Genomic DNA, 13,288 nt, shown 5'->3' on the forward strand with positions numbered 1-13,288 from the left:
CCAGCACTCTGGTCTGTGATTCGGGCTCCCTTGGTTAAGAGCCCCCATCTTGGCCTTTGCCAGCTCTGGGCTTGGGCAGCCGCTTCCCACTTTGTGGCCCAGACACAACACCTCTGCCGTTCCCCCTTGCACTTACCAGCTTTTAATGTTAGTTCCACCTCCTTGAGGCAGCCCAGCCCCCTCTTTACCTGGGACACCTGTTCCTCCCAGGTCTGGTTAAAGATGCACATGTTATTAGTGTTTCCCAGGGCCAAGTTTTCCATCTCCCTCTGCTTGTCTAGAATCTTCCCAGGCCTAAGAATGGGGTGGGCATCAGACACTGTGATGGCTTTAAGCTTTTGATAGCCCCCATAAAACCAGATCTTCCTGTCTCCCTTGGGGATCAGCCCCATGGGTGAGGCCCATGGGCTGTAAAACGGCTGGATTCCATCTAAAGCCAGGATGTTCCTGACCTCTCTTTCCAGGATCTAGGTTGCTTTCCCAATGACTCTGAATGGGGAACACCTGATGGGGAGATTGGCTCCCACCTCAGGGAAGAGATCCCCCCGGGGGTCTTCCCCCTTCTTTATCCAATCCTCCCTCTTCAGGTCCAGGGGTCCCCTCACTCTCCTCCCATCCAGCAGCTCCAACGGGAAGAACCCTGTGGATTTCTGGGGTACCACCAGCTGCTTCCCGATTCCCCCCAGTTCTACTTCCTCTTGGGGAGCCCATACCCGGTACAGGAATCCCTTCTCCTGCAGGACTCTGTCCCTGCAGCCTTCCCCAAGGGGGTTTGCAGCGCTGTGGCCAGCAAGTTCCCTCAGCTTCTTCAAGGAGGGATCCTTCTGCAGCTCGGTCTGGGATTCAGCAGCTGGGGCAGGGAGTGGAACCTGCTCCCTCTTGCTGGCTGGGCCTGGGGTCACAGCCCCCCTGAGCCCTGTCCCTGGTAGCTCCCTCCCTGCTGTGTAATTACTTTCCAGCAGCAAGTCTGGACCAGGCAAACCTGTTTGGCAGCTGACCTGCCCTGCCTGGGAGTCCCCCCACTCAGCTGGGGTCTCAGCTCCCCCCGTGCTCAGCACTGTACTTGCTGTCCCAGTGGAGGCAGGCAGCGAGCTCTCTGCTCTGGTCACAGCATCAGAACCAGTGTGAGCCCCCTCTCCGGTGTGCAGGGGGGCGGGGAGCATCTCTCCCTCCCACTTAGCCCCAGGGGGCTGGTTACGAGTAGGCAGGTATCCTGAGCCCAGCAGCCCCTCCCCCCTGCCAGCCAGGTTATTTGCATTTTCACTGACCATTTCCATCCTAGCCAATTGGTTCCCTCGATTTGAATTTAAACCCTCGGCCGTTACAGGAGCGGGGCCTGGATCCTGTCCCATGGGGAGACAGCCACCCCCCAACAGGGGCTCCGAGCTGATATCCTGGAGAACCCCAACTACCAGCCAGCCTGACCCCTCCTGCGACTGCACAGGGGTCTGGGCCATAGGCAGGGCAAGGGGCTTCACCCCAGGGACCTTCACCCAGGTCCCACAGTCCCTCAGGATCTGGGGCTGCACCACCACAGTTCTCTCTGTCCCAGAGTCTCGCCCCCGCAGGCGTGTTTCCCCACTGACCCCTGGCCAGCCCCCTATGTTTCTCTGCTCCACCATCACCAGTCCATGCTGCTGCTGCTTCTCCTGCAGCTTTTCCTCAGGCTCTTGCTCTCTCTCACGGTCCTGCTCCCATCCCATCCATCTTCGATCCCCTGATGGGGAACCCGATCATGAAGACCCTCGTCTGATTGGGGACCAGACTCCTGGGGATGCCTGGCTGATGCTCCAGCTGCTCTTAGATCCTCTTGTAGCCCCATCTGGGCCAGGAATCTGCTCCTCAGAGCGGTCCTCCTCCTCCAACTGCACGATTAACTGTGCCTTGGTGAACGTCCCCATGCGTAACCCTCTCTTTGTGCACAGGATCACAATGTCCTTCTCAAGGAGATGGTGATAGGCCATCACTTCATCGTTCCCAAGTGGCTCTGGACTCACAGGCCTGTGTGCTCTTGGCTCCCCCATGGTTTCCAGGAAGAACCCCTGGTGTGCCAGCCCTTCTCGTGGTCACCACCTCTTTGCCAGGGTCGAGCTGCAGACTCCTCCGCCCCTGGGACTGCTCCTGCAATCCCCAGGGGAACCCTGCTACTGCAAAAATCCTTCTCTCTCCCAGGGTCGAGCGGCAAGCTCCTCCACCCCTGAGACTGCTCGCTGCAGTCCTCAGGGGGACCCCGTTACTCCAACAGTCCTTCTCGCTGGTCACACACTCCCAGAGGTTAACTGCCCCCTGAAACCGTCCCTCTCTGAGCCTTCTGCACGCCTGGTCCTCATTATCCCTCCTTTGTTTTACTGCTCCCCAGTCACTTACTGCAAGCAGCGCCATTCACGGGGTGCAGTACGTCCCGCTGCTGCCACCAGTTGTCACGGAGTCCCCGGGCGATGCTCTGGAACTGCTCCCCACCAAGCCAGGCAGGACTTTGGGGAGCCTCCTCTCCCTTGGAGCAGACTTGTTCAGGGCAAGAAGCTCACACAGCTTCACCTCCTGGGTCTCTCCTTGGAGCATTCAGCATCCTCTGCCCCTCCGTGCGCTTCCCACAGCGAGTCCACCCCAGCGGGGTCCTGGGGAAGCCACCAGGTTCTGCACCCCCACTTTGCAGTCAGACGTGACTCTTAGCCAGCCAGTAAAACTGAGGTTTATTTGATGACAGGAACAGGGTCTAAAACAGAGTTTGTAGATACAGCGAATGGGACCCCTCAGCCGGGTCCATTCTGGGGGGCAGTGAGCCAGACCCCCACGTCTGCCCTCCACCCTTGACCCCAGCCAGCTCCAGACTAACAACCCCTCCCAGCCCCTCGTCTCTGCTCAGCCCCTTTCCCGGGCCAGGAGGTCACCTGATCCCTTTGTCTCCAACACCTTCAGCTGGTACCTTTGCAGAGGAGGGGCCCAGGCCATCAGTTGCTAGGAGACAGAGTGTCAGGCATTTAGGTGCACTGGCCCTTTGCTCTGCCAGATACTTAAGAACTGCCATGGGGACACTGAGGCACCAACACAGTACTCAGAGAATATATTAAGAACTTTCCCAGTTCGTCACATCCCCGACCCCCAGTCCAAGGCACAGACACAAGGAGCTGAAATAAATTGCCGAGATTATTTGGCCAATTACTGCCGCTCTAAAATTCCCACTCCCTTCACTTCCTGTCCTAAACTGCTGCGTCGCTGTTCATTGGGGGTTGCCAATGCTGTATTTCTGAAAGAAGGAACTGTTTTCTTAGCACCCCTGCCACACCCCTCCTCTGGTATTATCCTCATCCTTTTTAATAATAAACTAAGCAGCACTCACCTCCCTTTGCCAGGGGTGTTTCTTGCTGTTTTTTGCAGCACTCAGTAACTCCCAGTCTTGTTGTACTGCAATGAGGGAATAAGGGACTGTTGGCAAATCTATGCACCGAGCCCCAGAGGCAGCTGCATCTGGATGTACATGGATGTCTGCTGCCCAGCCCAGGGCTGCCCCAATTTCACAGTGGGGATAGTGTGTGTATGGGGTGGGGGGCGTTGGGGCTAATGCTCACAGATTCCGAGAAGACACAGGTTCAAATCCCCCTGGGGAGGCTGAAAGGCTGAGTCCTCCCCGGGGAAATAAACTGAGTCCTGCTCAGCCCCCCATGTACCCCATTCCCATGTCCCTGCCCCCCGTCTCACCCTCCCCATGTGCCTCCACCCCCACTTTGCTCCTCCTCCCAGGCTCAGCCCGCCCATCCCCATGTTCCTGCCCCCAGTCTCACCCCCCATGTACACTCCCATCAGACCCAGTCCCCATGTGCCCCTATCCCTAGGTTCAGCCCCCCTCATGTGCTCCCTAGGCTCAGCCCCCCACACCCCCATCAGGCCCAGTCCCCATGTGCCTCCCGGGGCTCAGCCCCCATCAGGCCCAGTCCCCAAGTGTCCCCCGGGCTAGGCCCCCACGTGGCCCCCGGGCTCAGCCCCCATCAGGCCCAGTCCCCATGTGCCCCCCGGGCTCAGCCCCCATCAGGCCCAGCCCCCCACTGCCCCCCGGGCTCAGCCCCCCACGTGCCCCCGGGGCTCAACCCCCATCAGGCCCAGTCCCCACTTGCCCCCGGGGCTCAGCCCCCCACGTGCCCCCGGGCTCAGCCCCCATCGGGCCCAGCCCCCCACGTGCCCCTGGCCCTTTAAGGGGCGGTGACAGCGGCAGCCCCGCCGCGCTGATGTCAGGCGCTGCCCGGAACTCAGCTGACTTTCCCGCATGGATATTCCCGGCACTTGCCGCTCCGCCCCGGAGCCTCCAGGCTCCCCTCTCCCCTGGCCCGGCCATGCGGCGGGAGGGGAAGATTCATGCCGGAAGAGCCACCGGGGGCACCACCCCCGGCAATTTATGAATAATAAACGAGCCTCGTGGATAAGAGGCTCTGATTGGCCAAGAGGTCAGGTCCCCTCGTGAATAATGAGCAAAGGCGGAGCGCCATTGGCCAGCGGCGCTGTGACGAGTCCCGTGGAGGGGCGGGGCTGATGGGCAGCAGGTTTCTGGTCCGCCGCGGAGGGAGCAGGAGGCCGAGTGCCCCGGACAGCCGGAGCCGCCGCCCCGCCCGGCTTGGGACCCCCGTCCCGCAGGTGAGCTGGGCCCCTCGGGGTGCTGCTCCCTTGGGTGCTCAAGGCGCAAGAGGGCGTGTGGGTCCCCCCGGGCTGGGCCCAGGCCGCCAGGAGGCGCAGGGCTGGGGGGCTGGTAGCTGCTCCCATGGGTGCTGGGGTCAGACCGGTGGGGGGGCTGGTAGCTGCTCCCATGGGTGCTGGGGTCAGACCGGTGGGGGGGCTGGTAGCTGCTCCCATGGGTGCTGGGGTCAGACCGGTGGGGGGGCTGGTAGCTGCTCCCATGGGTGCTGGGGTCAGACCGGTGGGGGGGCGGGGCGCGGCAGTTGCTCCCATGGGTGCTGGGGTCAGACCGGCGGGGGGCGCGGCAGTTGCTCCCATGGGTGCTGGGGTCAGACCGGCGGGGGGCGCGGCAGTTGCTCCCATGGGTGCTGGGGTCAGACCGGCGGGGGGCGCGGCAGTTGCTCCCATGGGTGCTGGGGTCAGACCGGCGGGGCGCGGCAGTTGCTCCCATGGGTGCTGGGGTCAGACCGGCGGGGCATGGCAGTTGCTCCCATGGGTGCTAGGTGCCCCTGGCGCTCTCTCAAGTCGCAAGCCAGGCAGCGGCCAGGGGCTGTTCTGAGAGTGAGATTTAAATGCACGGGAGGCAGGAAACAGAAAGTGGTGATGCCCCTGGCAGCCGCTTCCATCTTGTCTTGCATCAGCCTGGCTTGGCTGCCGGCTCTCCCCGGGCCCTGCTGCAGCCATGGGCCGGGGCTAGCATAGGTGGCACTGGGCCACAGTGAGTGCCAGGGGCCCTGGGTGCCTGCTCAGTGCTCCCTTGGGAGCTGATGGGGATTGAGGGAGACCAGCTGTGCCTAGCGGGAGCCTGACCCAGCCAGGCGCTGCTGTTGCTCGCTCAGTAGCAGCCCAGGGGCTGGAGTTAGGAGCTGGGCCCAGCTGCTAAGCACCTTTGCTTTGCTGTTCCGACCAGGGCCACTGACTCCTCCTGTTCCCACGCTCCGAGGTGACTTGCTGAGCGAATTGGGCACAAGGCCCCAGCCAGTGGCCGGAGGGGCGTCTCTTTGCACAGCGCTGTTGGTAGAAAAAGGTGCTTTTTGTTTGAGAAACTTCCTTGCTAGCACTTGTGAGCTCCCTGCACCTCTCCTGTCTAGCAGCAGAGCTGCCTACAGTTGAAGCAGGATGAAAAAGGCCTAATATCCGGTGTCAGGGATGATTGGAATCACCTTGCTTTTGACGAGGGTGTCAGGGCTGGGTGGGTCTCACAGCCTCGGCCAGAAGACTCCACAATTTCACTTTTGTTGTTACTTGTCAACTTTCTCTCTGTCCTGAGGCGCTAGGTCTGCAGCCACTGGGGGGGCATGGGGGGCTGTTTTTCTGGCACCCAGAAATGAACTAGGCACCTTAGAGAAATAGATAAGAGCATTGTACCTGAAAGGTATGGAATCAGCATTACTAAGAGCGTATGTGAATGCCACCACTTGGCGCTTTTACAACAAGGTGTTGTGTCCCACGGGCAGCGAGTGAGCCCCCTCTTCAGGGAGGCTAGCCCCTAGCTCTGCCGGAGCCCTGGCCAGCCTGCTTCTAGGCCGGCCAGAGCCACCCCAGGCCACCAGCTGGCCTGAGCACTGGCCCAAGCCACTCCTGGCCGCTCCAGCCTCTGGCTGCCAGCCTGAGCTCCAGGCTGCCAGCTGGAGCTGAGCCCCTGCCAGCTTCAGGGGAGAGGGGGAGCAGGGAGGCCCATGGCTGGGTTAGGGGAGGCTTAGCCTTCGATGCCCATAGGGTTGCCAACTTTCTAATTGCACAAAACCGAACATCCCTGCCCCACCCCTTCCCAGAGGCCCCACCCATGCTCACTCTATCTCCCCCAGGGTGTGGGATGAGTCTCCGGGCTGAGGCAGTGGGTTGGGCTGTGGGCTCTGGGGTGGGGCTGGGGATGAGGGATTTGGGGTGTGGGAGGGGGCTCCAGGCTGGGGGGCAGAGCTGAGTGTGGGAGGGCGCTGAGGATTGGTGTGTGTGTGTGGGGTGCGGGGTCCTGGCTCCAGGAGGGAGTTTGGGTGTAGGAGGGGGTGTGGGGTGCAGGCTCTAGGAAGGAGTTTGAGTGCAGGAGGGAGGTGCGGGGTGGTGCTTACCTCAAGGGGGCTCCCAGAAGCAGTGACATGTCCCTCGACTCCTACGTGGAGGTGCAGCCAGGTGGTTCTGTGTGCTGCCACCCTCACATCTCCCATTGGCTGTGGTTCCCAGCCAACGGGAGCTGCGGAGCTGGCACTCAGGGTGGGGGTATTGCGCAGTGTTGTCCTGGCTGCGCCTCCACCTGGGAGCTGAGGAACATGTCGCTGCTTCTGGGGGGCCAGGTAGGGAGCCTGCCAACCCCACCAACTGGACTTTTAGTGGCCCTGTCAGCAGTGCTGACCGGAGCCGCCCGGGTCCCTTTTTGATGGGTGTTCCAGTTGTAAACAAGAGACCTGGCAGCCCTAGCCACCCATGGGCCCTCCCACAAATCCCGTGGTTTATTGCAAGGAAGGAACTGGTTGGTATTGACCAAACTCTGTAAGACATCCAGGCTCTGACCCTGAGCATTCTTCCCTCTTGCCAGCCTCTGCACTAGCATTGGGGAACCTTGGGGTGACAGTGTCTGCTGTCCATCTTACTCAGAGCCTTGCGTATCAAAGTGCTGCAGCTGCTCTGCAAACGCGGTGGGAGTGTCGAGATGGCCTTGTTCATTCCGTGAAGCGGTTGTAGAGTTCAGTGCATTTTAAAATGACGTTTCAGAAAGCTTTGACTGGAAACTGCCTTTTTGGAGCAGATGGATGGGGGCAATCGCTGAGCTGATTTAAGAAGCCAAACTCTGGACATTCAAAAAACTAGTTTTTGTTGGGTTCTGGCCTTGAGTGCCACCCCCCGACTGCTCTCAGGCTTTGATCACAAAAGGATCCTTATGGCGTGAATTTCACAATGCTTAAGAAGAAGAGTTTCTAGCAGAGCTTGCAGAATCTGTTCTTAGAGGCATTGCATTAATATCGATCAAAACTGCTGGGTTACTGAGATTGTTGAGAATCAAGACTGAAAACCAGAAATGTTGATTCTGTATTTGGTCAACCCAAGGCTTAGCAAGCTGATTCAGGTTTCTGACAGATGTGAACTGAGTGGCATTTTATTCTCCTTTGCTTGTTTTCACTGTGAACAGTTGCGAGTGTGTTTTGTGCTAGCTCACATCTCAGCTGGACCAGACCGTTGTCTTTAGTAGTAGTTTTATGAAGAAAACTGTCGTCTGGGGTGAAACACAAGGTCTGGGGTTCATGATGGTAGATGATTTTGCAGCACTGTGTCAGGAAATCTCTTTGGTCCTTATCTGGCCCCAATGACCGTAGCATCCGAGTGCCTCTCAGTCCCAGTGGGTGTCTTCTCCCCATTTTACAGATGAGGAAATGAGGGGCAGAGAGACTAAGTAACTTTCCCAAGGTTACTCAAACTCTCTGGAGGAACATGGACTATTCCCCAGGTTCCAGACTAGTGCCGAAAAGCTGCACCATCCTTCACCCTTTCCTAAATCTCTGCACTGATTACTTTACTTTCTCCTCCTCCAGGGTTACTTTTCTTGGCCATCTGAACCCTGAGAGCCATATTCGCTCATTTGCCTGGGGCAATGGACTTTCTCTGTTACAGAAGAAGTCCATGTATTTTGTCATACTACAGACAGCCAGGCACAACTTCCCCTGAGCTGGTGAAGTTCTGTTAATCTACTGCTGCAGCCTCACAAACCTGTCTTGGGGGACGAGGAAGAGAAGTTCATTTGAAAGCTTTGGTGGGTGGCGGGAATGACTCCCACAGACAGTTAGGACCTCTGCTGAGAGCTGGTCGGGAATTGTTTCACTTGTTGTTTCTTTGTTGGAAAATACCAATTTATCAACCCCAAAATGTTCCGATGAAAAGTTTGAGATTTCTTGGGTCCTCCAGGATGGGAGGGAGGGGGAGACAGACCCACCCCCTCCTGGCTTGGTGATTAAGGCACATGGGAGATCCAGGCATCCCTTCTCTGCCTGATTGGGGCAGGGACTCCAAGCTGGGTCTCCCACATCCCAGGTGAGTGCCGGGAGAGACAAGCTTTTGGTTCTTCTGGTGCGTGCATGTTTCTCTTGCTCTCTGTTTTGTTCCAATGTGGGATGAAGCATTTTTCATGAAGGAGAATTCCTGTTTTCCAGCCTGCCTGCGTGACTGTAAAGCTGCAGGGCGTCATTCTTCTGGCTTGGCACGGTGGAGGAGTGAGAATAGCCCTGGAGCATTCCAAGAAAATGGGGGCTCTTTGGAGGGGTCTGGCTGTCTGTCCCCTACAGTTGGCTATGCAGCTCCCCACTTGGCATGCTGCATTTTGGGTTCATTACAACCTCCCCCGCCCCCTCCCAAAGGAGATCTGGAGCACAGATTGCACTGCATTGTTCCTCAGCTGCATTTCAGTCCCCAGAACAAAGGTTGTTAAACAGCACCTCTCACTCATTACTCCCTGGCTTTCATGGGAGTGCCTGCCAAGGCAGGTCATCAAGCATTCAAAATGCAAGGACTGAGAGAAGCTATTTTTAACCATTCATTACCCACCCCTGCCCTCCACCGTGGCAAGACACACTGGAGTTCAATGATCCTTGTGGTTTTCCAAACCTATTCAGCTGCTAGGCTGGGGGAGAGACTTGTGCTCAGAAGTGTGTGTGTGCTCTGTGACTTGGCTCATTTAATGCATCAGCTTAAAATGGCCTCCCATAATTGCTGGCACGGTGCAGGAACAGCTCAGGAAGTTGGGTCGCAAATGAAGCATGCTAGGAAGAAAACGGTGTTGGGAGCTGTTTGGGAGGAGGCCAGTCCTCTGTTAAGGCTGAAGTAATGTTCCAGTGTGTGTTTCTTGTGCCTCCTGAGGAGGAAATTTGTGCCATGCAGGCCTGTCCCCTGCTAGCAGTGATCAGAGTTACCAGGGTAGCTGTGGTTCCCCGCCTGCACACCCCCAATGCTGCTATAGCATAACCAAGGGAACCCGAGGCTAACGTTCTAGCATCTGGTACCTTTGCAGAGTCTCTGTTTATTTCACCTAGTACCAGTGTGACGTGAGACTAGATACTGGTAGAATGGTTACAGGCTGGCTCTGCTCCAGAGATGAAAGGAAAGGCTAACCACAGAGACAGAAGCCAGGCAGAATCGGAAAGATTCATCCCTCAGGTCTTTAAACCTCAGCCGGGGACACTGAGCAGTAGCAAGTCTGGGTTAGGTGGGTGAGGGACCCCCTTAAAGGTTAGTCAGACTAGTGCTTTAATAATGCAAGAGAGATGGAGTAGCCCTTCCTCCTTTCTCTTGGGGCTTGTCTCTGCTGGGGCTTTTGCCACCAGCACACACCCCTGCTCTGGGTGGCCACACTGGTGCCAGTCACTACTCACACTGCAGCAGTGCCTACAGTTGTCACTGATGATGCAGCAAAGGGAGAAGTGTTCAGTAAATATTTGTTTAGTATTTGGGGGGGAAACACTAGATATGAGCTAGTCGTCATATGATGAAACGCTTTCAATTTCAATAGTAGCCTTGAAGTGGCTCAACATCAGCTACTAAAGTTAGCTGTCTTTAAATCGGCAGGTCCCGATAATTTGCATCCAAGGGTTTTGAAAGATCTGGCTGAGGAGCTCGATGGACCATTAATGTTGATTTTTCTGTAACTCTTGGTGCCCTGGGGGAGTTCCAGAGGACTGGAAGAAAGTTCATGTGACAGTATCTGGACAGGGTAAATGGGCCAACCCAGGTAATTACAGGCCTGTCAGCCTGATGTCGACCTCAGGCAAAGTACTGGGAATGGCTGATGCAGGACTGGATTAATATAGAATTAAGGGAAGGTAATGTAATTAATACCATGAGTTTATGGCAAATAGACTCTTGACTAAATTGATATTGATATAGATATATTTGGTGTGGTTGCAAGTTTGGATGATAAAGGGATTAGCATTGATAGCATAGACTTCGGTAAGACTTTGTACTGCACAATATTTTGATGTTAAAAACTAGAACAATATAAAATCCACATAGCATGTGCTAAATGGATTAAAGTGACTGACTGGTAGGTCTCAATGTAACTTCAACAGGAAATCCCTGAGCGGGTGTGTTTCTAGTAGGGGCCTGCAAGGATCAGTTTTGGCCCTAGCTAGTTAACATTTGCATCAATGACTGGAAGAATACATGAAATCACTGATCAGGTTTGCAGATGACCCAAAGACTAGGGGAGTGGTGAATCCTGAAGGGGACAGGTCATTGATACAGAGCTATCTGGATCGCTTGGTGCAGACCAACAATAAACATTTAATATGGCTACAGGCAAATGACACATCTAGGAACAAAGAGCATCAGCCATGGCTACAGGATGGGGGACTGTGCCCTGGAAAGCAGGGGCTCAGAAGACTTGGGGCTCATGCTGGATGATGAGCTGAACACCGTGGCCAGAAGGCCCAATCTCATCCTTGGGTGCATAAACAGGGAATTTCGAGTGGGCAGAGGGCCTGTATTGCCTTTGTATTTTGCAGTGATCTGATGCTGCTGGGAATCCGGTGTCCTGTTCTCATGCCTGCAGTTCAAGAAGGATGTTAATAAATTACAGCAAGGAGCCGCGAGAATGATACAGGCTTGGAGAACATGCTTTTAGTGATAGACCCGGGCAGTTCAAGCCGTTTAGCCCAGCAAAGAGACTCATAGACTCTAGGACTGGAAGGGACCTCGACTCCAGTCCCCTGCCCTCATGGCAGGACCAAATACTGTCTAGACCATCCCTGATAGACATTTATCTAACCTACTCTTAAATATCTCCAGAGATGGAGATTCCACAACCTCCCTAGGCAATTTATTCCAGTGTTTAACTACCCTGACAGTTAGGAACTTTTTCCTAATGTCCAACCTAAATCTCCCTTGCTGCAGTTTAAGCCCATTGCTTTTGTTCTATCACTGGAGGCTAAGGTGAATAAGTTTTCTCCCTCCTCCTGATGACACCCTTTTAGATTACCTGAAAACTGCAATCATGTCCCCTCTCAGTCTTCTCTTTTCCTGTCTGCTGAAAGGCCGACTGGATTGGTCTGTTAGGACCTGGGTGGGGGGCAGAATTTTGACGAGGCTCTTCCATCTAGCAGACGAAGATATGTAACAATCCCACGGCCGGAAGTGGAAGCTGGACGAAGTCGGACTGGAGATGAGTCACTTTTTTAGCAGGGAGGAGAATTAACCCTTGGAACAAGTTACCAAGGGCTGGGCTGGATTCTCCATCCCTGGCAACTTTTAAATCAAGAGAGGATGTTTTTCTAACGAGGGCTGCTCTAATTCCAACAGGAGTTAATTCAGGGCCAGGCTGTGGCCTGTGTAATGTGGGAGGTTCAGAGCAGATGATTACAGTTGTCCCTTCTGGTACAGTAGTCCAGGACACTCTGGTAGCTAGGGTGACCAGATGTCCTGATTTTATAGAGACAGTCCCAATTTTGGGGCCTTTTTCTTATATAGGCTCCTATTGCCCCCCACCCCCATCCTGATTTCTCACACTTGCCGTCTGGTCACCCTACTGGTAGCCATTGGCACAGATGCAGCCACTCTGATGGCTAACCCCCCAAGGAGAGGAGCCCCTTGCATTCAATTTTGTACCCACCTCTGGGTGGAGCGGCAGGCAAGAGGAGATGGCAAAGCTGCCCCCTGGCCACGTGAAAGCTTCCAGCAGTTCCATCTGTACTTTCCCGTCTGCTCCTAGCTTGGTGATGGGCCAGTCAGTTTAGCACATCCTGAATCCTGCCCCCGGGTTGTTATCTGCACAAAATGTTCAGTTACACACTTAAGGGCACCCACCTTTACCCAGTTCCTAGGGCTTCAGGCAAAAAGCACCTAACTCTACTCCTCCATGGGCTCAGAGCAAACCCCCTTTCCCTGTGGACTCAGGGCTTAATCTTCTGTGGGTTTACAGGCTCTTACACAGTAATATACTACATAACCTCTATTTATTAACAGTCACCAGAAGCAGACGGCACACGCTACACATACAGTGCTCGCCACTCCCAAGGAGACCGATAAAGTTTTCTTGATGGCCCATCAGGAACAGGTCATCTGGGGGACTCCAGTCTCTGCCCGGTGTCATTGGCAGAGAGCTGAGCTCTGGCAGCTCTGATTGTGGGGCCATGTCCTGGAGTTGGTTCCCAAAGAACTTCCTTTTGGACTCCAGTTTATGTGGTGAAATTTGCGTTCTTTTTAGCTGTACCTTAACCAGTCCTTTGTGCTAAAATTGTATTAACCTGTCCTAACAGGCTTCAGAGTGGGAGCCGTGTTAGTCTGAATCAGCAAAAAGAATGAGGAGTCCTTGTGGCACTTTAGAGACTAAGACATTTATTTGGGCATGAGCTTCTGTGGGCTAAAACCACTTCATCGGATGCATGCAGTGGAAAATACAGTTCTGTGTGTGTATCTTCCTGCTGTATTTTCCACTGCATGCATCCGATGAAGTGGTTTTAGCCCACAAAAGCTCATGCCCAAATAAATGTTAGCCTCTAAGGTGCCACAAGGACTCCTCATTCTTATTCCTAACATAGTGTAACAAAATTCTCTAACCAATCCTATCCCACCACCTTAATTAATTTACACCTAGCAAAATTAATTATGTAACAGACAGAAACAATTAAAGAACCAGACAGAGACCATG

The 13,288-nt window shown here is 55.1% G+C and overlaps 1 protein-coding gene across 4 annotated transcripts in view; it reads left to right on the forward strand.

The window, feature by feature from the left end:
• The first annotated feature begins 4,526 nt into the window (after window positions 1–4,526).
• STAT3 (signal transducer and activator of transcription 3) overlaps window positions 4,527–13,288 on the forward strand; it is a 34,500-nt gene continuing 25,738 nt past the window's right edge. For 2 of the 4 annotated variants that reach the window (XM_030540931.1, XM_030540933.1), the window contains exon 1: window positions 4,528–4,626. The gene's annotated coding sequence lies outside the window, so the exon portion shown is untranslated. Of the gene's footprint in view, window positions 4,627–5,575; window positions 5,693–13,288 lie in introns of all 4 variants that reach the window. The other 2 variants (XM_030540932.1, XM_030540934.1) reach the window with 2 other exon arrangements.

Source organism: Gopherus evgoodei, chromosome 23 (genome assembly GCF_007399415.2).
Source record: "Gopherus evgoodei ecotype Sinaloan lineage chromosome 23, rGopEvg1_v1.p, whole genome shotgun sequence".
In the NCBI taxonomy this organism is placed as follows: Eukaryota; Metazoa; Chordata; order Testudines; family Testudinidae; genus Gopherus; species Gopherus evgoodei.